This window comes from Balaenoptera acutorostrata, chromosome 10, assembly GCF_949987535.1.
Source record: "Balaenoptera acutorostrata chromosome 10, mBalAcu1.1, whole genome shotgun sequence".
NCBI classification, from domain to species: domain Eukaryota; kingdom Metazoa; phylum Chordata; class Mammalia; order Artiodactyla; family Balaenopteridae; genus Balaenoptera; species Balaenoptera acutorostrata.
In genome coordinates this window covers 68,402,062-68,428,239 of record NC_080073.1, presented here as the reverse complement: position 1 = coordinate 68,428,239, position 26,178 = coordinate 68,402,062, and the positions used below count along the sequence as shown (strand labels likewise).

General features: G+C 42.1%; 1 protein-coding gene and 1 long non-coding RNA gene across 9 annotated transcripts in view; one reads left to right on the top strand and one right to left on the bottom strand.

The window, feature by feature from the left end:
- Positions 1-12,218: 12,218 nt before the first annotated feature.
- LOC130709014 (uncharacterized) lies at positions 12,219-15,387 on the bottom strand. Its single transcript, XR_009009427.1, has 2 exons — positions 15,312-15,387; positions 12,219-12,830 (listed from the first exon to the last, which is right to left on the bottom strand). It is a non-coding gene; the product is annotated as an uncharacterized LOC130709014 (long non-coding RNA).
- The window catches only part of FKBP5 (FKBP prolyl isomerase 5), a 101,666-nt gene continuing 90,044 nt past the window's right edge, over positions 14,557-26,178 (top strand). For 2 of the 8 annotated variants that reach the window (XM_057554277.1, XM_057554276.1), the window contains exons 1-3: positions 14,557-14,716; positions 21,058-21,162; positions 21,357-21,452. The gene's annotated coding sequence lies outside the window, so the exon portion shown is untranslated. Of the gene's footprint in view, positions 14,717-15,241; positions 15,265-15,397; positions 15,507-21,057; positions 21,163-21,356; positions 21,453-26,178 lie in introns of those variants that run through there. The other 6 variants (XM_057554274.1, XM_057554275.1, XM_057554280.1 and 3 more) reach the window with 4 other exon arrangements.

Genomic DNA, 26,178 nt, shown 5'->3' with positions numbered 1-26,178 from the left:
CCTCCAGGGCAGCACAGCAGTAATCCAGAGAATGGGAGGTGGAATGGTTGTTTGTAACATCGTTACTCAGTCTAGAGGGTTGGGTAGGGAGCAAGCTTGGATTCCATTAAACCCAATTTAGCTGCAGTCACCGAGCACACAGTGTGTGCCTGGCGTGGTGTTGGGGTGGGTGGGGAGGATGAGGGGGTGGATACAGAAATGAGTAAGACACAGTAACTGTCTTCTTAGAGAGAGAGAGGGTGTGTGTGTGTGTATGTGTGTTGGGTGGGGGCCCAGGAAACACCACACAGGCAGAACAACCCCTGGGAGGGGAACTTAAATACAATGTGCTCCACACTGAAGCCATCACCTCTGCCCACCCCTCCCCAGAGCATCACAAACACACCATCTGCCCGATCCTCCTGCTATATTTCCTATTTTGATTTACTAAGGCCACATGGTGGCCCAGGGCAACACCTTGGGGCTGCTCCAGAACTCCCCTCTCCTACCGTATCCAATCTGCCCCCCATCCTGTGGGTTTTCTTGTCCCATCTCTTCCATCCACTCTCTCCTTTCAGGGCTCACTGCCTGGGCACCTCTCACCACCTCCTTCCTGGACTTCTAATGGGTGGGGGGAGTCCCACCTTCAGGCTTATTCCATCCTCCACACTGTTGCCAGAACCATCTGCCTTAAACACACAGCTGCTCTGTCACTTAGAGCCCTTCACTGGCTCCCTATTACCATTAGAATAAAGTCCCAAGTGCCTGACATGGCACAGCCATCCATCTGTACACAGCTCACAGCACCCCTGCACCTCTCAGCCTGCCCCCAATTCCCAGTTCCCCAACTGGCTTTGCTGGTGGACACTTCTGAGCCTTCGCATGTGCTGTCCTGGTGCCTGGAATGCCCGTCCCTCCTCGACCTAGCAAGGACCTCCTCATCTTTCCAGACTGAGGGGGTCCTTCTTGGTCTCTATCTAAACCAATTTTATACGAGTGTTGACAAAAGTGACTTAAAAGCCACATACCAGGCACTCTTCTTTTTTTTTTTTAAATTAATTATTTTTGGCTGTGTTGGGTCTTCGTTGCTGCGCGTGGGCTTTCTCTAGTTGTGGCGAGCGGGGGCTACTCTTCATTGCAGTGTGCCGGCTTCTCATTGCGGTGGCTTCTCTCGTTGCGGAGCACAGGCTCTACGCGCGTGGGCTTCAGCAGTCGAGGTTGCTCCGAGGCATGTGGGATCTTCCCGGACCAGGGCTCGAACCCGTGTCCCCTGCATTGGCAGGTGGATTCTTAACCACTGCACCACCAGGGAAGTCCCTACCAGGCACTCTTCTGACTCGTCACTTTATATGTATTATATATATATATTAGCTCATTTAATCCTCATAACAACCTTGATAGGTGCTATCATTATCATCTCCATTTTATAGATGGGAAAATTGATACACAGAGAATGTAAGTGACTTATTTCCTAAGGTGATAGGCCTAATAAGTGGTGGAGTGGGATTTACACACAGCCAGTTAGCTAGAGTCTATGTAGTTAATCCCTGCACTATACTGCCTCACTCACTACTGTGTTTGCTAATTTATATAGCTTTTGAGCAATCAGAGTCAGTTAATGTCTGGTGAATAAAGAATGAGTGACTCATTAAAATTGAATGGAATGAAGAAGTAGGGCCCCTCCTCATTTATAAGATTCTGCCATGCTAAAGCTATTTTATTTTTATGAACATAGAAAATTTTAAAGAAAAGGGATTTTGAGAGTAAAATCCCATATATCATTTTTTCATCTTCTTGCTTTTTATATAAAATTTACATGGATCTCCAAGCCTAAGTTTGTTTCAAGTTGATGAAGAGAAATGTCCTCAGGACCCTCTAATGACCTGATTACCGTGGCCTGCTGCCCCCAGGGAGACAGACCCACTGAGAAGTGACCCAATGCAAAGTGAATTGTGACTGATGCTGAAAGAGCATCCCATCTCATCACACAGTCCTGGGACAGAGTCATCCCAACCACGGATGTCAGAGAAGGCTTTCTAGAAGAGGTGAGATTTGGGCTGAGTCATGAAGGATTTTGATAATTGGAGAGAAGGGAGAAGGGCAGGGAAGTCCAGAGAATGTTTGGACTCCAGGTTGGTGGTAGGAAGAGCAGGGCAGGAAGACAGGAGAGGGAGACAGGATGTGATGGAAGGTGAGACCAGGCAGGTAACAGCGCATGGTGGCGTGGCAGGTGTGAAATCACCTTTACTTCCACCCTGGGTGTCTGTACAGTTTTGAACAGGTGGCTGATTTTAAAATTTTCTGCGGGAATTCCCGGGTGGTCCAGTGGTTAGGACTCAGTGTTTTCACTGCTGGGTCCCAGGTTCAATCCCTGTTCAGGGAACTAAGATGCCACAAGGCATGTTGCAAGGCGTGTCACACAGCTAAAAAAAATTTTTTTTGTTTTTTAATTAAATTTTCTGCCATCCTATGTGCAAATTGAGCATTTAAGCCTAGGGAAAAGCTCAAATGAGCATCCCCAGGGCAGGAGAGATTGCTGATTCTCCAATCTAACATACTTGGTTCACCACCCAACCAGCCAACAGCTTCAGTCCCCCTACACTCAACTTCTGAAAGGTGGTGTGGCTTAGAGGGTAAGCCATGACTCTGCCACTTGCTAGCTTGGAAGGTCATTCGACTTCTCTGTGCTACAGTTTCCTTAGGTTGTTGTTGAAGATTAAATTAGTTAAAGCACTTCAATCATCTAGATCATTGGAAGCATCCAGCTTCTAACAAGTGTCCAGTAGACATTAGCTAATATGGTCACTGTAGCCAGAGGTCTTCGTAATGATGCAAAATCTCATTGGGTTATCCCTCTTCTAGGCCACAGGATTGGGCCTTTGCTGCCACCTCTTTCCAGTCCCAGGGTTCTCCCCACAGGTATGGTTCCTGTTGACCTCCTCACCCACGAAATGCCCCGAGTCAGTCCCCCCTCTTTTTGCCCCTGCCCACTTATGCCTACTGTGTTGATACACTGGCTTCTTGGGATGAGATTAATTTTGCTTTGTGCCCATAGAGCCTGGGCGGGAGAGCAAACCTGGGAAGAAACCTGAGTTAATACTTTCTGGGAGTGCACAGGGCACGTGGCCAATTTCAGTTCGAGAGTCAGCCAGGTTCCAGACACCAGAGCTAAGTCCCCAGAGAGTAGGCACTGGTGCCTCAGTGTCTCCTGGGGTGGGGGTGGTGGGTTTTGGCTACCTCACAGCCCTGCAGGGAGCCAGGCTTGGGAAATACCGGTTGGTCCTTTGCACAGCAGGGTAAGAGCAGCATCCAGTTATGCAATGACAGCCCAAAGATCCTGAGAACCTGGCTGGGATGGGCTATAAATCTGGTTCCTCACGGCGTCGGGGCAGGTGGCAAGGGGATGAGCTTACAAAACAGAGCCTGGACCCTTTCCCGGGGCCAGGTCAGTGGGCTGCTCCTGAGCAAACCCTGAGGGCCTTGACGATTCTCTTTGAACCATCAGGTTCACCTTCCCACCATCCTGCCCTTCTTACCCACTTCTGGGGCTTTCTCCTAACACCCTCCATCCTGCAAAAGCTTTCTCTTAAATCCCCTAAGTCAGAGTTTCTCTCTATAGCTGTTCTTTTTTTGTTTTTTTAGCAGTTTGATAATGATGTGCCTTGGTGAGATTTCCCTTGTGTTTATCCTGCTTGGGGTTCATTCATCAACTCTGGAACAATTTCAACCAATACTTATTCTAAATGGTTTCAGTATTCCTTCTATCCCAACAACTGTGTCTCAAAGATGGTCTGCAGGGGACCACCTGGGAGTGTGTTAACCACACCCCACCCAAATAAGAATCCCCTGGGAGCCTGGGAGTCTGTGTTTTGAACAAGTTCCTGGCTGAGTCTTAGGTCTACTGAAGGGAGATCACTTCAAAGAGACTGTGAGTGCTCCAGCTGCAGGGCCTGGGTGTCACTCCTCTCTGGGTCCCCAGTCCCTGCAGGGCCTGATTGTTGAATGGAACCCTCAGCTGCAAGGGTTTCTCTTCGTTCACTGAGTCAGCAAGATTGGTGCCACCTGCCTCCCCAGGTTACTGAAGCCCAAAGCTAAAAGGATGACCACTGGACTCATGAATTTCAGGTACCAGTCAGCAGAGGAAAGAGACTCTTTGGGGGCTTTAAGGGGCTCCCCCAAATCCACCAAGGAGGCCTCCGGGGAAAGCACTCCTGCTGACTTAACCACGCAGGACCTCTGTTCTCTGTAAAATGCAGGTAAACATTTCTGTGTGGAGGGCTGGGTGAGGGAGTCAGCCTCAAAAGTTAGAAATTCTGGGTGACAGGCTTAATTCACTTTGGCGTTAGGAGTAGAGGGAGAAAAACAAGTGAGCAGGTTAGAAATGATTCTTTGCAAGCTACTTCCTAGAAAATATACAGAGAAGCAGACAGATAATGTACCAGACTAGTAAACAAGCACACACATTGTGTGCGTTTTCCATCAACTTTACTGAGGCATAATTTACATAACAATACAACACACCCATTTAAGTGTACAGTTTCATGAGTTTTGACAGATGTGTTTGCCTGGGTAACCTCTATCACAACACAGGTCATTTTCTTCACTCTAAAAGTTTCCTTGTTCCTCTTTGCAATGTCTCCACCTGGCCTGAGCAGCCCCTAATCTGCTTTCTGTTACTTTGCATTAGTTTGGTATTTCCTAGAATTTCAAATACATGGAATCACACTCTTTTGCATCTGGCTTCTTTTGCTCAACATAATGATTTTGAGATTTGTCCCTGTTTTTGCATGTATCAGTAGTTTTTTCCCTTTGATTGCTGTATTATATTCCATCACATGGCTGTACCACTATTTGTTATCCCTTCTCCTGTGGATGGAGATTATCATTGATCGTAGTTGGAGGCTAGTATGAAAAAGTTGCTCTGAACACTCTTGTACAACTCCTTCTGTGAACACACGTTTTTGTTTCTCTTGGGAGCAGAACTGCTGAGTTATATGGCAAGTGTATGTTTAACTTCAAAAGAAGCTGCCAAACAGTATTCCAAAGTGGCTGTATGTTCCCACCAGGAAAGGATGAGAGTTCCAGTTGTTCCACAGCCTTGCCAGCTCTTGGTATTGTTGGTCTTTTTCATTTTAGCAGTACTGGTTAGGTGTGTAGTGGTCTCTCACTGAAGCACACATATGCCCACCTCTCCAACTCTTCTGGGACCAGTGCCCCTGCCCCACACTTCTCCTTAGCCACTCTGACCATCTCTCTGTTTCTCCCATGTACTGAGCTTCTTTCCTGGAATTCTCATCCTCTCAAAATTTCCATAACTGGTTCCTTCTCACGATTCATTTCTCAGAACAAGTGTCACCTCCTCAGAGGCCTTTCCTTACCACCCTCTCTGTTGGTGTCCTCAACACTTTTGATCATATTACTCTGTTTGTTTTCTTTGTAGCAGTGAGGCCTATCTGAAAGAATCTTATATGTTTGTCTACTTGTTGACCGTCTGCCCCATAAGAACGTTAGCTCCAGGACCAACGGTATTTTGTCTGTTTTGTTTACCTAGAATCTGATAGATTGTAGTTGTTCAATATATATTGTTGAATGGATTTGCAGTCCAAAGTGGATGTTCAATATATTGGTCTTTGAGGTCTTGGGAACTAAAGGGTATGCATATCAACAACAACAAAAATATTTAGGGACTTCCCTGGCAGTCCAGTGGTTAGGACTCAGTGCTTCCACTGCAGGGGGCATGGGTTCCATCCCTCGTTGGGGAACTAAGATCCCGCATGCTGGGTGGCGTGGCCAAAACAAAACAAAACAAAAAAAACACAAAGGAAAAATATTTAAACCATAAATTATTTTTATTGCCTGGAGCAATTTGATTTTGCATGTAAATATGCTTAGAAACCTAAAAATACAGGAAAATAGAAAGAGGAGGAAAATCAACCATAGTTCCACCAAATTACTGCAGTTTTTTCTTTTTTTAAATTTTTTAAAATTTATTTTGATTTATGGCTGTGTTGGGTCTTCATTTCTGTGCGAGGGCTTTTTTCTCTAGTTGCGGCAAGTGGGGGCCACTCTTCATCGCGGTGCGCGGGCCTCTCACTATCGTGGCCTGTCTTGTTGCGGAGCACAGGCTCCAGATGCGCAGGCTCAGCAATTGTGGCTCACGGGCCTAGTTGCTCCGCGGCATGTGGGATCCTCCCAGACCAGGGCTCGAACCCGTGTCCCCTGCATTGGCAGGCAGATTCTCAACCACTGCGCCACCAGGGAAGCCCCCATTACTGAGGTTTTAAAATGTAAATCATTTAAAATTTTTAACTAGGTTTAAAATTTTGATTTTTTAAAGTTAATATTAACTTAATTAAATAATATTTCAACATGGAAAAAAATTCAAACAGTATATCCTTCTGGAAAAAGCTACTCATATACAAACATAGCTATATCTATCTGAATTTTTTCCAAAAATAGTACCATACTGTATACATTGCTTTGCACCTTACTTTTTTTGTTTAGCAATTTATCTTAGAAATCATTCCACATCAATATGTGTATTGGTTAAGATTACGTTCAGCTGCAAATGATGGAAAATTCAAAATATCAGTGCCTTGCAAAATTAGACATCGATTTCTCTCTCATTAATGAAATCCAGGGTTAAGTAGCCAGGCAATACTAGGACTACACAATTATCAGGGACCCAGATTCCTTCTGTCTTTTGCTATGCCATACTCAACATGGGGCTTCTACCTCATGGTCCCATATGGCTGAGTTCCAGCCATTACATCTGCATCTAGCCAGTAGAAAGAGGGAAAAAAAGAGAGGGACATCCTTCCTCCCATTAAGGACACTTCCTATGACATTTTTGCGCAGCTCCCACTAGTCAGAACACAGGGACACACCTAGCTGCAAAGGAGGCTGGGAAATATATTCTTTGTTCCAGGTAGCCATGTACCCAGTTCAAAAAGCAGAGGAGAAGAGGAGAATGGATATTGGGGGATGACTAACAATCTCTGCTACAGTATACATAGATTTACCTTATTTTAAAAAATGGAATGTTTTAATAGCCACCTGTCCAGTGGAAAGTAGGGGCCACTCACCAGACCTCCTGTCCTGCATTTCCAAATTGAAGTCTCCCTTAGGTGTGTGATTGATTGAGCTATGATCTAGCTGCAAGGGAGGCTGGGAATTTGAGTTCTGACTTCCAGGTTGAGAGGCAAAATTCATGATAGGAGGATTTCCCCAAATATAGAAATGCCATTTAGAATTTGGATCATTCCTCTCATCAAAGACAACTATATACATTAGACAAATATTTTCAAATCTTAAAAGCATCAAAAATCTAACAAGGTAGTGAGGAATTACTGGACCAAGATACATGAAATGATAAGAATCCAGAGGGATTAGAGTTACCAGATAAAATATAGGACTCCCAGTTAAATCTGAATTTCAGATAAACAGCAAAATATTTTTTTAGCATAAGTACGCCCATGCGATATTTGGGACATAGTGATACTGAAAAATAATTTGTTGTTTATTTGAAATTCAAATTTAACTTGATGTCCCCATATTTTTATTTGTTAAATCTGGCAACCCTAACGGAGAAGTGAATCCAGCATTTGGGGCTGCTTTTACCCAAGGGCATTTGCCAATCTGAGTCATCAGAGAGGCTGAGCTGTGCTTTGGAAAGCTTCTTAGGACTACAGGCACAAAATTGGAGTTCAGGGCCTACCAAGGTTGTAGACTCTGATAAACTACCCTTGTGGTAGGCTATTACTTTGATGACCCCCAATGAACCATGACTATTGGTCTTCATGCCCTGTGTATTCTCCTGACTCTGGGTTGGCCCTGTGATCCACTTTACCCAATAGAACATGGTGCAAGTGATGTTGTGCTGGGCCTGGTTCAAGCCTCAAGAGGGCAGCTTCCATATTTTGGCTTTGGGAAGCCAGCTGCCATGTAAGAACTCCTACTACCCTAAGAACTGGGACCTAACCAAGGAATCGGTGACACGTTCCCAACTAGATTTCAGAATTGCCATGGACCTGTGGCTGCCATGGGCCTGCCATTTCCTCCTTTCTGAATAGGAATATTTATTGGGATTTTCCTTCCTCTGCCTCACCATTACCTGTGGGGAGCAGATGACTTGTCTCTCTAATTCAAAAGTCGTCAGATTCAGAGGAGAATCCCTTGAGAAACCTCATTCATGCGTGGACCTGATTTAGATGATGAAATTATGGACTTCAAGCTCAATCTTGGTAATGGGGTGAGATCTGGGGGTCTTAAGAGGTGGTGAGTGTATTTTGCATGTGGGAGGAGGTATATCACTAGGGGACAGAGGGCAGATTGTAATAGATTGTTACTTCGGTGGGCCCCAGTGAACCATGCACCGTGGTATTCACATCATTATTAGTTCCCTCCCCTTGAATCTGGACTGGCCCATGACCTGCTTTAACCGACAGAACATGGTGGAAATGACGCTGTCAGCTCCAGGCCTAAACCTTAAGAAGGCTTGGCAGCTTCCACATTTGCCCTTTGGAGGAAGCCAGCCGCCATGTTTGGAAATCCAGTTATGCAACTCAGTGGTTTTAATGCATTCACAGAAATGTGCAACCTTCACCACAGTCAACTTTAGAACATTTTCATCACCTCAAAAAGAAGCCCTGTACCCTTTACCTATTATCTTCCTATCCTTCCTTCCCCTACACTCCCAGTTCTAAGCAATCTCTAATCTGCTTCCTGTCTTCTGTCTTCCCTTTTCTGGACATTTCATATGAATGGAATCACATAATATGCAGTCTTTTGTGACTGGCTTCTTTTACTTAGCATAATGTTTTCAAGGTTCATCCACATTGTAGCATCTATCAGTACTTCATTCTTTTTTATGGCCAAATAATGTTCCATTGTATGGATATACCACATTTTGTTTATCTATTCATCAGCTGATAGACATTTGGGTTGTTTTCACCTTTTGGCTATTATGAATTTATGCTGATATATACATTGGTGTACAAGTATCTGTTTGAGTCTTTGTTTTCGATTCTTTTGGGTATATACTTAGGAGTGGAATTGCTGGGTCATATGGTAATTCTTTGTTTAACATTTTAGGAAGTGCCAAACTATTTTACATTCCCACCAGCAATGCCCAGGGGTTTCAATTTCTCCACATACTTACCAACACTAGTACCCTTGTGGAAAATCAGTTGACCACAAATGTATGGGTTTACTTCTGGACTCTCAATTCTATTTCATTGATCTAGTATATATCATTGTCAAGGATATGTCTACCCCGTTCTAATACCAGGTGTTGATTACTGTTGTTTTATAGTAAATTTTGAAATCAGGAAATGTAAATCTTCCTACATTGTTTTTCTTTTTAAATATTGTTTTGGCTATTCTGAGTCCCTTGCAATTCCATATGAATTTTAGAATCAGCTTGCCAATTTCTATAAAGAAATCAACTGGGACTCTGATGGGATTGCACTGAATTTGTAGATCAATTTGGGGAGTATTGCCATCATAACAGTGTTAAGACTTTTGATGCATAGGATGTTTTTCCAATTAGTTAAGTCCTTAACTTCTTACAACAATGTTTTATAGTTTTCAGAGTATAAGTTTGGCACCTCTTTTGTTAAATTTGTTCCTAAGTATTTTATTCTTTTTGATGCTATTATAAATGGATTTTTTCCCTTAATTTTATTTTTGGATTGTTCATTGAAAGTGTATAGAAATACAATTGCTATTTATTATTGATCTTGTATCCTGCAACCATGCTGAATTCATTTATTAGTTCTAACAGGTTTTTGGTGGATTCCTTAGGATATTCTATACACAAGATCATGTCATCTGTGAATAGAGATAGTTTTACTTTTTCCTGTCCAATCTGGATGCCTTTGTGTGTGTATGGATGTGTCTTTTATTGAAGTATAGTTGATTTACAGTATTATATTAGTTTTAGACATACAACATAGTGATTCAGTATTGTTATAGATTTTACTCCATTTGAAATTATTGCAAGATAATAGCTATGTTTCCCTGTGCTGTACAATATATCCTTGTTGCTTATCTTTTTTTTTGTTGTGTTTTTTGTTTTGGCCACACTGTATGGCATGGACCAGGGAATGGAACCCATGTCCTCTGCAGTGGAAGCACAGAGTCTTGACCACTGGACCACCAAGGAAGCCCTTGCTTATCTATTTTATATGTAGTGGTTTGCATGTTAATCCCATACCCCTATCTTGCCCCTCTCCCCTTCCCTCTCCTCTGGGGTAACCACTAGTTTGTTCTCTATATCTGTAAGTCTGTTTCTGTTTTGTTATATACATTTGCTTGTTTTATTTTTTAGATTCCACATAGAAATGATAACATAGAGTATTTGTCTTTCTCCATCTTACTTATTTCACTAAGCATGATGCTCTCTAGGTCCATCCACATTTGTTACAAATGGCAGAATTTCATTCTTTTTTTATGGCTGAGTAATATCTCATTGTGTATATCTATCTATCTACCAACCACATTTTCTATTTCCATTCATCTGTTGATGGACACAGGTTGCCTCCATATGTTGGCTATTGTAAACAATGCTGCTATGATCATTGGGGTGCATGTATCTTTTTGAATTAGTGTTTTCATTTTCTTCAGATGTATACCCAGGAGTGGAACTGCTGGATCATATGGTAGTTCTAGTTTTAGTTTTTTGAGGAACCTCCATACTGTTTTCCATAGTGGCTCCACCTTGGACGCCTTTTAATTTCTATTTCTTAACTAATTGCCCTGGCTAGGACCTCCAGTACAATATTAAATAGAGGTGGCAAGAGTGGACATCCTTGTCTTGTTCCTTGTTTTGTTTTCTGGGAAAAGTATCTAGTTTCTCACTGTTAGGCACGATATTAGGTGTGGGTTTTTGTAGATGTCCTTTATCAGGTTGAGGGTGGCTGCCTGTCTTTACAAATAAAATCTTATTGTTAAATAGCCAGGCCATTCATTGATGTGTTGTCTATGTCTGTTTTGTACTATAATGACAGAGTTGAGTAGTTATGATAGAGACCATATGGCCTGCAAGCCTAAAATATTTACCATCTGGCCCTTTAAGAAAAAAATCTACTGACATCTGTTTTAAACTGCTAAATTTGGGGACAGTTTGCTATGAAACAATATATAACCGAAAAAAAACCTCCCCATCTTCAACTGGGACCTCAAAGATCTGTAGCACTGAGTAAGGGGAAACCATAAATGAACAAACCCTCCCACAGACTCTAGTCTAGCTTCAAGTTATCAGAGAGGCTCAGAAAATCCGAAGCCCCTGAAATTGGGTTAAGGTGATCCTAGCTTGCTGGTGTCCCAGGATGCCTGCAGAAACAAATGGAAATCCTTTCTGGAGGAAGATAGTATCATCAATGTCTCAAATGATTTTTCAAATACAATGTCCAAAACATAACCAGGTACATGAGGAGATAAAACAACATGAGGAAGAACCAGTAGGAAAAACTGACAATGGAAGTGGACCCCCAGGGACTCCAGATTGTGCTCCTCCCCCCACCAGGGACACAGACCCTAAAACAACTATACTTACTATGTTTAAGGAGAGAAAAGCCAAGCTTGAAAATTAAGTAGGGCACTAAGGGATATAAGAAGTGACATAGCAGATCTGAAAAAGAACCAGATAGAAATTCTAGAACTAAGAAAAATAGAATAACCAAATTTAAGAGCTCAGTGGATGGGTTTAAGAGGAGAATTTTTTTTAAAAAACTGAAGAGAGAATTAGTGAACTGAAAGAGTCAGAAGAAATTTTTAGAACAAAGCATGGAAGGACAAAAGATAGAAAATACAGAAGAAAGGGATGTAGTGAGAAGGTCTAATATATATTTCAACTGGGGGCCCAGAAGGAAAGAGGAAAATGTACAGAAAGAGTATTTGAACATACAATGGCTGAGAGTTTTTCAAAATTGATGAAAAACTATTTAAAAGGTGATAGCCATGAAATGACAGATATCCATTCCATCAGGTGTTCTGACTCTTAAAATCCTTCATGTACAAATCTACATTTGAAAGGATTCTGAAACTGACATGCAGGTAGCTCTGAAGTGGATGGAATAGTGCTTGGGTGGGCTGAGTTCAAATACAAACTCTGCCACCTCCTAGCTGTGCCACCTGGAGAAGGTTGCCAAACTTCAGTTTTCTCAACTGATAGATGGGACTGGTAATGTAGGCCTACTCCACATTGTCACTGTGAGAATCAGGTGATACAATGCATGTGAACAAACCAAGTTATTTTATTTTTTATTTTTTTGGTTGTGCAGTGCAGCTTCTGGGATCTTAGTTCCCTGACCAGGGATTGAGCCTGTGCCCTGGGCAGTGAAAGTGCAGAGTCCTAACCACTGGACCACCAGGGAATTCCCTATGCCAAGTATTTTAAATGAGATATGGTTCGAGCAGTATCACAAGCATTCCTAGGGGCATTAACAGTGGCAGGTAAGATGGGCAAATAATTTGCTGGTCCCATCACAAAATAAAAATGTGGGCCTCTTGTTAAAAAATTATTAAAAATTTCAGGACAGTAACAGCAGAGCATTAATCCGAGCACAGGTTACACTCCCATGAAGCCAGCTGTGGTGACAGGCCTTGCAGAGGACTCCTGTGCGCACGAGGAAAGGGTTGCTCATCTCACACCCAGGTGTCTGCAGCCGTAGCCCACGTTATCTTTGCATTCTGAAGGGCAGCAATACTTAGGGAAATTACAAGCACGCGTGTTTCCAAATGCTGAGGCAGGCAAGTGCAGTGACCGGAGTGGTTTTCTGAGAGAGTGGGTGTGGCCAGCCAGGCTGCCATCGGAACTGTGGAACTGACTGTTCCCCACAGACTCTGGCCTAGAAAAAAAAAAAAAAGTCTGCAGCTGTATCTACAGGGCCTGTTGTTTGCTGCGGTGTGTTACAACACAGCCTGGCAGCCTCCCGGGTCTTTCTGTCTTCCTCCTGGAAGAGCCTGGTCCCAGACCATGTGACATGGCCACACAGCCCTGCAGATTTGCCCACACTGTTCCTTGCTGTTCCCTCAGTTACTAGGCTTTTCCAGGTCTGCATTCTTTTTGCTCCTGCTATTCCCTCCTCCCCCCCACCCCCCAGGGGAGTTCCTTTCCTTCCTCTTCCACATCTGTCAGTCTGGCAAAAACACCATCTTTTAATACTTATCTTTTAAGACTCAGCTCTAGAGTCACCTCTTCCAGGCCGTTCCTGACTCTCCCAGGAAGAGCGAACTCCCCTCTCCTTGGAGTCCTCCACTGGCCTATGCATAGCCACTCCCTATGCAGACATCTGTCACAGTCTCTGAAACATAAGGAGCACTGACATGCAATGTGGATGTCACTGTCTTTTAGGCTGAAGCCCTTAAGGGCTGGGACAGTGTCCTCTCACCTCTGTATACCCTGCACACAGCACAGTGCTTAATACTTGCTGTTAAAAAGCATAGTAGATGCTTAATCAACTGGTGTTAGTATGCAGAGTAGTTTTAATCACCATTGTCTTACTGAATTAATGCACAAATAAATTGTTTCAGTGACTCTCCCTGGCATCTGGTAAAAAGGGAAGCTTCTAGGCACTGAGACAGGGCCTTTGCCCTTGACGAGGTTTCAGTGTCAGCTCTAGTGGTTATTTCTGCAGGCAGCACCTCTTGAAGGCAGTGATGGTGATTTGTAGAAGCTTGTCATCAGTACCTAAATGACCCAGGTGATATAGCTTAGACAGCAGTTGTGGAGCTAGGAGATGTTAGGTTTCCATAGGTAATTAATAAGCTCCATAGCTATGGGACTTCAGGTTTCTGTTTCCTCAAAAATGAGATTAAGCTAGCTATTCCCTAAGGCCCAGGTGGCTAGCTCAGTCCCCTCATCTGAATCTCTGGGTGGCCATTTCATTGGAGGGGCCTGAGCACCTCCTGAAGCCGAGTTGCTCAGCAGGCCTACCCTTTCGCAGGTGGCAGAGAACACAGACATCTTTTAAGTCCCTTTGCTGTCTCAGTCACCTGGGATCTCATGTTTGAAAGGTAGAAAGCCACAGGAAAGCGTAGTCTTCACAGTCCCTGAGTGTCCAGAGGGAAGTGCTATGTGCTATGTGCTATGGTTCTCCAGGTGGGATTTTCCCCAGTTCCAAATGGACAACTTTGAGTTCCTGGTATTGTTTCCTGGGGCTAACCTCACACAAACAAGCCTGGTCTGTCACTCTCCATCCTCAGGGCAGGCCTAGTGGGCAGACAGGAGGGCAGACCTTTCAGAGAGAGATCCGTATGTTTAGTCAACTAGCTTCTTTAGGCATTAGTTTTCCCGGAGATAAGGGATGGTGTGAGGGGGTGTCGGTCAGTTTCCTCCATCCTTTCCCTCCAGCCCCCACAAAGGGCAAGGGCCAGACACGTGGGCTGGCGTGGAGAGGCGGAGGTTACACCAAGGCGGAGGTGCAAATGGTCGGGGGCGGGGCCTTATTTGCATGGACGGCGCGCGGCCGCCAATCCGGACAGGCGGAGCGACAGCCCGCGCGCCTTTTGGGGGCGGACTGACAGCCCCGGGGCCCTATGGGAGGCGGGTCCTGCGGCCGGCGGAGGTGGGACGGCGCCGGGCGCTGCCCGGGGGATTCGGGCCGGTTCGCGGGCGCTGCCAGTCTCCGGTGGCGGCGTCCGGCGCGCGGGCGGCCTGCTGGGCGGGCTGAGGGGCCAGCGGCTCGCGGGTTAGGCGGAGAGAGACAGAGCAGACGAACAACCGCGGCGACAGGTACTGGCTCCATGGCCGCAGGGATGGGGAGTGTGGTCGCTAAGCCCAGGGAGCCGAATTCCCTGCTTCGCGGTCCGGCCGCCGCTGCGCCGCCTCCCCGCCCCCTCACGCGGCTCGCCAGCCCGGGAGCGGCGCGTCGGGGCCAGGGGAGCCTGGGGAGCCCCCAGGCGGGCGCGCCGGAGGGCCCTAGCTCCACTGCGGGGCTCCTCTACGTCCCGCCGGGCCGCGGGGCAGGGGCTCCCTCCCGGAGGCTCGGAGCCGGCGGCTGCTGGAGCGGCTCCCCGCCCCCCGCCGCGCTCTCTCTCTCGGAGGCGAGGCCGGTCGCGCCCGCTGGTCCTCACCCGGCTTTTGTTTCCCTCCCGGGGTGACAGGTCCCGGCTCCCGTCCGCGGCCCCCGACTCGCCCGAGGCCCGGGGCCCGTGACCGCGGCAGCCCGGAGCAGACGGCGGGACCGGCGGAGAGCCGGGCGGCGCGTGAACAGCAGCTGCCGCGGGCGGGAGAGAAACTTCGCTTTCCGGGGCCCGGGCGGCGGGAGAAGTGGAGCCGGGGTGAGCCGTGCACCGGGACGCCGCGGGCGCGATGGAGCCGCGCTTACCTGGCGGGCCAGCCGAGAGTGAGGATAACGGAGCGTCCCGCCGCCGCCGTCCTGGCTTTCGGTTTGCGCTCCCCGGGCGGTGGGTGTGGATGCGCGTTTACCGCCTTCACCTGCCGCCCAGGGACCAGTGACTGGGAACAGCATCCCCGCTCTCGGCCGCTCGTAGAGGGTGCGGGTGCGGCGCCGTTCTAACAGGTGATAATCCTAGTGCCAGGTGAAAGCCAGTGAAAAGTTGTTTCAGAGCTCAGTATTCAGTTCACTCCGGGACGTTATAACGCCTTCTCCCTTAATGATTTCTAAAAAGGTGTGCTGGCCGCAGTATAGGAGTCAAAACTAGTATTGATTGGAAAAAAAAGAAGGTGGGGTGGGGGCGCGTATTGTCAGCGTGTAGATTGCCTTCTTTCCATTGACTTGCCGGGAGGAACATCTTTGTAAAAATCGGTTTCTGCAGTGGTGGCGAAAGCATGCATAGTAAGGTACAGGTTGTAAATGGAGAATGCAGAACTCTAGATATCCTTCAGTGTGGCTCAGAGCAGCGTGTACAACGTTTGGCCGCCATTCAGTAAATTCTTCATGAAGCAGTTTGAGCTCGTGGTTTTGGATTTACTTTACAGGAGTAGAATAAGGCTTAGCGTTGAATGGGAGCTTTCTTTGCCTCTCTGAGGGCTCACAGGATTGTTTATTTTCATTGTCTTCCCGTTTTGTTAGATTGTAGACAAGGGAAAAGTTAAGGCATATTTTGTCAGTATTTTGAGTAGTCTGTGGGAATTCTCCCGCACCCCACCCCGCGCCCCACATAAGAGTTTGTTTGTTTTGTTTTGTTTTTCAAGGATAGAGTTGAAAAACTTCTTGTTCTTGTGGGAAATTTTTATTTGTTATACTTTTCACTTATTTTCTGTTTCTCTCTCTCCCATCTGACCTCACTTAACAATCTACAATTATGGCCCTGACCAATTTAGGGCATCTATAGAAAAAAACGTTTTTAAATAATGTATAATTACTTTAAAATATATTATGAAGGTTATTAATAACATTCATTTGTGAGGAACAATTGATTTAGATTACTCAGTTATTTTCTTCTAATGTGTCTTTTTTTATATCTATGCTGGGTATGATTTGTACTTAAGAGATGTAAGTTTAACTTCTTAAGGACAGTTATTTTAATTATGCTACTTTATTAGTGTTTCATTGAATGGTAATTTTAGTTACTTACATAGCTAATTAGTAATACCTTTTAAAGGTGAACTCTTTAACCAATAGTCTAGTTGTGACTATTTGGGATTTTTTAAAAAATCAAAGATGGACTTTATAAAATGTTTTATTTCTCTAAAACAACAGGCTTACATGCTGTGAGGTCTTTGTCTTTCCAATATTTAACAAAACAAGTGTGTTTCTGAATCTTCAGTTTTTTTTAGTGATGGGAATTTTGCGTGAATTTCTTTTTTAAAACATGATTTTAACCAGTTCAACATGAACATTTTAAAATATTGGATTAGGCAACTAGTGAAATCTTCAATTTTCTGTTTACCCTTGGATTGGAAAAGGATACATATTTTAGGTTCTTTTGTTTCCTAAAGGCTTCTTACCTTAGAACCAGTCTAGAGAAGGAAGAGCATCCTCTTTCTATAGCTGTAGAAGAAGTTATTGCTGTTGAAAGCTGAGTTGGCTTTTTGATGTTTAGTGAAGGTAGATTGAACAGTGACTCGTGCAGAGTGGGTTTTATTCTGTATAAGTAGTTCTAAGGAATCTTATGAGACTGGGGTTATGGGTGATGTATATAATTGTCCTTTAAAGTGTATAGGAATATATTAGTTTAACTACTATGTGTAATTAGAAGTTTTATAGTCATTATCCTATAATGATGCTTAAATATACCACATATCATAAATTAAAGCTATATTTCTTAGTTTTATTTACGTAAAGCATATTTGGGGAACTTTAACTATAAAAGTGCCCTTTAATTAAAAGACCATTTTCAAATTCAATTTTTACATATTTTAATTACAGATTGTTGTCCACTTTAACTTGCGGTAGACCATATCATAAAACTATCAACCACATTACAGTTTCAAAATTAAGCATAAGTTGAATTCTTGCATCTACACAATAAATGTTGGGAGTGTTTTTAAGTCACTGACCCTCAGGTGTGGCTCCTTTTTAGTTTGGGGGTGGGCAAATATTTTTGAATGAATAAAGCTACAAAAGAACAGGGACACATATTAAACCAGCTAAATTTGAGGGTAGATCACATGATACTGTTAGACATTAATACTGCTTTATTTAACAGTAGTATGCATGCTGTATCTGTCATTAAGAATATTTCTGTAGGCCTTTAATATAATTTTCCACAATTCCTAACAAAGAATCTATACTGTATATATTTTGGCATACTAAATTCTGTAATTATTTTATGCTGAACAATTAAATATTTTATACATTTTATAATTCTAAGACTGTGTGAACTTTCTAACCTAGCTGATTAGTAATTAGATTTTGTTTTTTCATTGTTTTACATTCTGAATTTTTTTACAGTGCATTTTTAACTTCTGACATTATGTCTCCAAAAGTGTAAGGAAAATTAAATCTACACTCACCAGAGATTAGGTGGACGTTGGTAGGTAAATCACGTAACTATTGATTTAAAAACAGTAGCCACGGGACTTACCTTGGTGGTGCAGTGGTTAAGAATCTGCATGCCAATGCAGGGGACACGGGTTCGAGCCCTGGTCCGGGAATATCCCACATGCTGGGGAGCAACTAAGCCTGTGCGCCACAACTACTGAGCTGCACTCTAGAGCCCGCGAGCCACAACTACTGAAGCCCGCACGCCTAGAGCCTGTGCTCCGCAACAAGAGAGGCCACCGCAATGGGAAGCCTGCACACCACAACGAAGACCCAATGTGGCCAAAAAACAAACCAACAAACAAATAAATAAATTTAAAAATAAATAAATAAAAACAGTAGCCACTTAAGTGTGGGTTTTTTTTCTTTTGCAAATAAGATGTTTATTGTGTAAAAGACAGTTCTGCCAAATGAGACAGGTTAAAATAATTTATAGTAGGACCTTGTGTAACAAGTTACTAAGGATATTTCAGTAGTATTTGAAACACTAAAACTCAAGTACTCAAAATAATTTGTTCCTCATCGTTTGTTATGAGACTTGACCTGTATTCAGCTGAAACTCAAACATGTAAGACTATAATCCTTTAGTGGGCCATATTCATTTGCTTATTTTACTATTCTAGTCTTTTGGAAAACATCTGGTTAATAAGAGTGAAGGACCACCAGAGGGAGTATAGGGTCTACACATTTGGTATACCTGTTTTCTATTCTTGATCTAGAAGAAAAACATTTTAGAAAGTAGGAATAAAATTTTAGTTCTCTAACACAATCAGGCAAAAGGTATTGAAAGTTGGGAATTGTAGCTGTTTGGAGCTGCTGTCATTTTTGTAACACTTAGTTAATCAAGGTTTTTTTCTTTTTAGAAAAAGGTGTGGTTATTAGAAAAATGAAAATTATGTATTTTCAGAGTTAAATAATGGGTTCTTAAGTAAACAGTTCCGCACCTGTGAAAGTTAGGGACTATCCAAATGTTAGGAATGTTTTTTAAGATTAAAAATATAGGGGGCTTCCCTGGTGGCGCAGTGGTTAAGAATCCGCCAGCTAATGCAGGGCACACGGGTTCGAGCCTTGGTCCGGGAGGATCCCTCGTGCCGCAGAGCAACTAAGCCTGTGTGCTACAACTGCTGAGCCTGCCCTCTAGAGCCCGCCAGCCTAGAGCCCGTGCTCTGCAGCAAGAGAAGCCACCGCAGTGAGAAGCCCACACACCGCAGCTAGAGAGAGCCCGTGCCCAGCAACGAAGACCCAACGCAGCCAAAAATAAATAAATAAACTTATTTAAAAATATATATATATAGTACATTTGAATTGTATGGTCTTGAAATTGCTCATTGTTTGGAAGGAAGAATAAAAGATGGAGAAAGATCAAAGGCTAGAAGAGGGATTTTTTTCCCTTTTGTAGTTGCAAACCCTTCCTAAAGCAGATGACGGTAAATTTCTGGAACCGTTTGTAGTGTTCAGCCTCAGTCTTGGCAATTTATGTATGATGTTAAATAAGGAGCCACTCCTAGTCCCCTGAAAATGATCATCTGATTATCAAAAACAGGCTTGGGAATTTCAAATTGATCTCATCAAAAATCAGATTTGTGTGTATGTTTCTCAATGTTCTATCTCTGGAAATTAAAGATCCTCCTCTACTGTCTGCCGAAAATTACACATAGAATTTGAAGTTTAGAATGTCTCTATCACAGACTTAATGCTGTAGTAAGTTACTTTTTGGAACGGAGGAAACATCCTAGCCTTTTTCAGAATATACAGTATTCTGAATGAGGATGAAATGGTCTTTACCCATGTTAAATATTAGCCAATGGAATTATTTCCATGTTTTTAACTTTTTAAAAAAGCAATACAGTAAAATATAATATTGAAAGCTTTTGTATTTGTCCCCTAGCATAAAAAATTATTACATGGTGGATGGTAATATTTAATGTTTTGAAATTCTAGTTTGAGAAGGGGATTTGTTATGAGAAGAATGGTATTTCATTGAAGCAAAACAGGGTACCTTACATGGAAAGAAATTTGTTTCTCTTTTGAATTAGTCTTAGGTTAAAACATAATACTTATTAAGAAAGAAAAATTGAAATGTCATCTTTCCTATCTTAAATTTACTTGCACTATGAACTTTATAAGGTCTTTTTTTTTTTTTAATGTATTTATTTATTTATTTATTTTTGTCTGAGCTGGGTCTTTGTTGCTGTGCGCGGGCTTTCTTTAGTTGCGGCGAGCCGGGGCTACTCTTCGTTGTGGTACGCCAAGTGCTTCTCATTGCTGTGGCTTCTCTTGTTGCAGAGCACAGGCTCTAGGCACCGCGGGCTTCAGTAGTTGTGGCTCGCGGGCTCTAGAGTGCAGCTCAGTAGTTGTGGCGCACAGGCTTAGTTGCTCCCCAGCATGTGGGATCTTCCCGGACCAGGGCTCGAACCCGTGTCCCCGGCACTGGCAGGCGGATTCTTAACCACTGTGCCACCAGGGAAGCCCTATAAGGTCTTTTAAAATATCTTTGTTGGTCCTAGGTGGACCTCTCAGAATCCATTTGTAGAGACACACACACATATATATACACACACACACATAAATATATACACACAGATAAAGTATCTATGCTATATATATTTGCATTATATATGAAACTGTATGTTACTATATGTATATGTATATATATAAATCAATCCATCTATCTATACTATGTGACTTCACAGGCTTATTTATATGTGAAACCTTTTTTTTTTTAAATGAAATCTTGCTACACCAAGAGGAATAAAGTATATGTACACAGAAAGACTGATAAAAATGTTCATAGCAGCTTTTTTTACAATAGTAATGAACTAATGATTCATACAGTGACATAGATGAATCTCAGAAATATTATTCAGAGCAAGAGAAGCCAAACAGAAGTATGTACTATAAGATGCCATTTATAAAAAATACAGGAACAGGCCAAACTTAGGTATGGTGATAGAAATCAGGACAATGGTTTCTGTGTAAGGGCTGTGGATGACTGGAAAGGGGCAAAAAGGAACTTTTTAGGGTAATGGAAATATTCTATAACTTGATTTGGGCATCAAGCTATGGAATTCAAGTGTACACTTTTGGGGTAAGTTTTAATTTTCATGTAATTTTTAACTTACAGAACAGTTGCAAGACCAGTACGAGGAACTTCCAGATTCACCAACTGTTGGTGTATACATTTGTTCACATTTACCCAGCTGAATACTTAAGATCCGTGCATTTTATGGTATGTAACTTACTTTCATAAGGAAAAAAAACTATAAAAATTTGTTGAAGATGAGGAGAATGACCCTGTTATCTGAAAAAAGTGAAATACCTCAATTTGAAATTAAACAATGCTTTAATAATGATGTAGGAGAAGAAAATTACTGACAGTCTTTTGTCTCTACATATATGTATCTATGCTGCTTCTCTTTGAAGGTTCATGGCAACATATTTCTGTTAGAAGAAAGAAGATCCTGAAAATAATTCAAGGCAAACTGCCAGCCAGGAAACTGCTTTATTTTGTTATCCTGTGTAAGTCACCTAGGGAATGAGACTGATACCTAGCGATAGCTTCCTGGGAATTGAAGGTAGTGATAATTCCTGTTAAGAGAGTTGCATACCTTCAGTGTGCTAGGTTTTGCACAAACGTGCAATCTTTACTGTCCTGGAACTCACCAGACAAAGAAGAGGCAAACAAAGCTGGTTGTCATTTTTGGGTGGTGTTTATAGTAGAGGGAAGGATTGGTGCTTGTAAACCATATAAACTAATCTTGATCGTAGGTAGGTGGTAAATCTAAGGTGGTGAATTTGATGCTCACTGTTAGTTTTAGGGCTGCTGTAGAGTGATTTGCTTTAAATTAAACCTATTTAAATCACAGTTTAAACTATGTCAGTTGTTTAAAACGTTCAGCTTTTTTCCTCGACTTACTATTCTATATAATCTTAAATATGTGTTCTTCACAATTTAGGATTGGGCATTATTTATGGATATTAATTTTTTAATTAGTTTTTTTGCATCCACATAAGAAATTTGCTTATTTGGTTATTTACTAGAGTGGAATATGATTTGAAGTAACAGAATGACTAGCCAGCAGTTTCAACAAATTAATCATTGCTAACTGGGGATAAACATTTATGTTGCCTTTACTAACAAAAATCATACATTTATATGGTCTATATATTTTTCTTTAACAAATATAAGTTCTTTGAAGAGAAAAATGACAAATGTCCAACTCAACCAACATGGATAAAAGGATGACTTTCTCCATTTAATAAACATATTCATGTTCCTCTGAAATGACAGGGCCTTATCTCCCTTTCATATACACTAAATTTCATTGGTCTGTTGAGCATGAATAAGACATTATTTGAAAAGTTTTTAGAATTTTGTTTTGAGTTGTCAAACCCTAACTGCAGATAGAACTTTAAAAATATCTGTAGGTAGCCTTTTTTTTTAGACTTTTTTATTATGAAAGTTTCAAACGTACACAGAACTGGAGAGAATAATAATGAACCTCCATATACCCATTCTTCAGATTTATTAATTATCAACATTTTGGTTAGTGTGCTTTTAAAAACTGATACATTCTCACAAATATTGTAAAATAGTAGTGGTATTAGTGTACCAGATTTTTCTCTCAATTTTTTTCAAAAGTTTTGTTGTAAGTAGAGAAACCTGAAAAGCAGTGTGTTTTAACTCAGAAGCTTAACTTTGGACAATCAGTAATTATGAACCTATTTTTATTCTAAGTTCCTTTCTGTCAATTCATAGCCTGGAAAAGAAAGATTAATTTTTTAGCTTTTTATTTATAATAAATTAGTCCAAATATTCTAATCTATAGAATAAGGTAGTACTGTTCATCTGGTAAATTAGATTATCTTCAAAGTGTAGTGTCTGAGGAATGCTGTTGTCTAAATGTTTTGCTGTTACTTTCTCTTTCTCTAAAAACTCAGTCATTGCTGTGCTTTTTTAGGCTCCAAATCTGTATCTTATGTCTAAACTCCAGGCCTTGCAAAACTGAGGCCCAAATTTTCGCTTATGTCTTGAAACTAAATATGTTTAAATACCATCTCTGTAGCAACTGCACACCAACACCCCCTCTCTCCACCCCCAGTCAAAACGCTTCTCTTCCTGACTTTCCTCTTTAGCTGTTTGTGACACCATTATTCTTACTGGTCATTTTTTTTTTTTTTTTTTATAGCTACTTTATTTATTTATTTATTTATTTTTGGCTGTGCTGGGTCTTCGGTTCGTGCGAGGGCTTTCTCTGGTTACGGCAAGTGGGGGCCACTCTTCATCGCGGTGCGGGGACCGCTCTTCATCGCGGTGCGCGGGCCTTTCACTATCGCGGCCCCTCCCGTTGCGGGGCACAGGCTCCAGACGCGCAGGCTCAGTAGTTGTGGCTCACGGGCCCAGCTGCTCCGTGGCATGTGGGATCTTCCCAGACCAGGGCTCGAACCCGTGTCCCCTGCATTAGCAGGCAGATTCTCAACCACTGCGCCACCAGGGAAGCCCTTACTGGTCATTTTTTACTCTTCCTTTGCTTCTTAAGCTCAGTGAGTCACTAAATCACTTTGTTTTTAAATTTATAATGTCTTTTTATCTTTTCATCCTTTTTCATTTCCACTCCAGTTGTCCTAATTTGGGTAACATGTTAGCGGGAAGTTATCCCTAATCTATAATGAACTTCATACATATCAAAATTAAGATATGTTCCTAAAGTAAAATAGAGCATTTTCTTCCCTTTCAGAGAAGGCTTCAGTCAGTCTCATAAGCAAACACATAATTTTTAAGGGCTAGGAAATCATTATATTTAAACCAAGGTGATAGAGACGATTTCCAAATCACTCAGCTCAAATAACCTGGTGAATGATGGCCAGCAGGGCCCACAGTTTATCAAGGGATATAGGCAGCAGACTTTCTTGGACCACAGAAATAGCCCAGAATGAGTTCCCTCCAGCCCAGAATATCTGCAGGTGCTTTGCAGTGGGGGAAATACTGAGTGTATATAACACATTTTAAGGACTTCTTGTGTTTTTATGGTAAAAATAAAGATCTGTGGGTTTACCCGAAAGCCCTTCTATTCCTTGTGGCATATTTCCTGACCAAGATAGTTCTTATCAAAAAGCCATTATGCCAAAAGTGACATGATACTCTTACCTCATTACTTTCCCTTCTTTTTACAGGCTCCTAGAATTGACGTTTGTCAGAAAGATAGGAAACTGAGGTTAGTTGGGAAGATATAAAATAGAAATGGGAAAATAAGTGATATCCATTCTACTTCCCACTGGCAGTCGTCCACCCTCCAGTGGTCTTGGGCCTGAGTCCTTTACAGATGGATTGTAGCTTATCAACTTGGCTTGCTTTTGGTCAGCTTATGGAGCTCTTTCTTCTTTCCACTCTTCTGGGAAATGTTTGAATTTCCTCCTGGTAGAAATCAAGACCCAATTTAAGATTACTGACTTTGGGGATAAGAGAATAAAATTTGATATTGTTTTAGATAATCCAGAATATCTGATTATTTTCTTCTATGGGAAGTAGGAATAATATGGGATTCTGAGATGCTTATGCAGAAATTAATTTAATAGTTATTAAGAGTGGAAAATGGAAGAGAAAATTACACCGTTTCTAGGAAGCCTAGTATAGTAGGCGTAGACAGGGATGAGATTCAGGAGTGTTGCTACATGATCTTGGGCAAGTTAAAGTTACTTAACCTTACTGAGCCTTATGTTAATTGTAAAATGAATGGGTTGGATTAGATAGTGTCCTAAGGTCTTTTTGCAGCTCTGAAATTCTAAAATGAGTGGTTTTTCAGGGGAAAAACTCCTGATTTATATACTCTTCCTAGTTAATGATTTTTTCAGTGATTGTTTCACCTACGTATTTTTCTGTTTCCATTAGAAGTTAGGAAAAGAAATAATTAAAAGAGTCAGCATTCGCAAAATGAATTAGATTTTAGTGTTTTCATTTATCTACATCTCTCTACTGGATTTATTCTGGACTCACTTTCACCTTCTATTTGTGTCCACTCTCCTGCTTTTCTTGCTTTTTCTTAACTTTGCTATACAGTGTGACTTTCATCTCCCTCTTTTTGCTGCTTCTTGCTACTGGTTTTTTCTAGCTGTCCATTGCCCATATTTCATTATGGACATGGAATTTGCCAAATAGACCCTTGAGTCTGAGCTACTGATAAATTAAATTTAGACATCCTAATAGTTGTCAGGATTAGTGGGATCCTTCTACTCTGTAATACAGAAACTAGAGAGATGAGTCCTAGGGTAGAGGGAGTGGGGGAAGCCTGAAGGGAGAAGGAACGGGATGGAAGAGTTTCCAAGGATTATTTAGATATTTTGATTTAAAATATAAGTTAAAATCTTCCTTAAGTTTTGATGATGGTGGCTCTGCCTGTGATATCACAGTTTGGTCCTGAAGTCTTAGTGCACTGTGAGTTTCATGAGGGCAGCAGCTGTGCCTCTAATTCTGAATCCTTGGTGTTCAGCATAGTGCTGCAGAGTAAGTGAAAGTTGAACTGAGTTGTTGTTAGGACTGATTCTTTCTTCAGGGTGTTTTGTGGTTGGCTGGAGATTAAGATTCTGGTTAGACCCTTAAGTAAGACTGTCAGCACCACTTTGTGATATGGGACAAGATATGTAGCTTCTCTCTAAGCCTCAGTTTCCTCATCTATAATAATGGGAGGTGCAGGCAGTATGAATACCTACCTAAGGGTTGTGAGGAATAAATGAGACAATGCATATAAAGTACTTAGGCCAGAACCTGGCATATGTCTTCAATAAATATTAAATGCTATTATAGTTTCATTAATAAGCACTTTTGTGTTCCAGATAATAAGTTCTGTTTGGTGCTAAGTAGTGTTACAGGATAAATAAGCCAAGATCCTGTCCTTAGAAAAGATAGAACATGTGCACAAAAGATAAATAACAACCTAGGTCTTGTGGTAAGTGACAAAGGAGTGGTTTACTTAAGGTCTCAAGAGGCAGGAATAATTGCTAAGCAGGTGAGAACTTCAGGAAGGTGACAGAACTCCGCCTAAGCCTTGTAGGACTAGTTAGCAAGTTAGGAGGACAGGCTCCTTGGAGCCAGTTTGCCTGTGTTGGAATCCTGACTCTGCTACTGTGTAATCTTTAGCAAGTTACTTGACCTCCTTCCTAGGATTGTTGAGAGAATTAAATGAGCTAATACATGTCAAGTGCTTAGAATGGTGCCTCAAACATGGTTAGAGCATGATAAATTGTTATT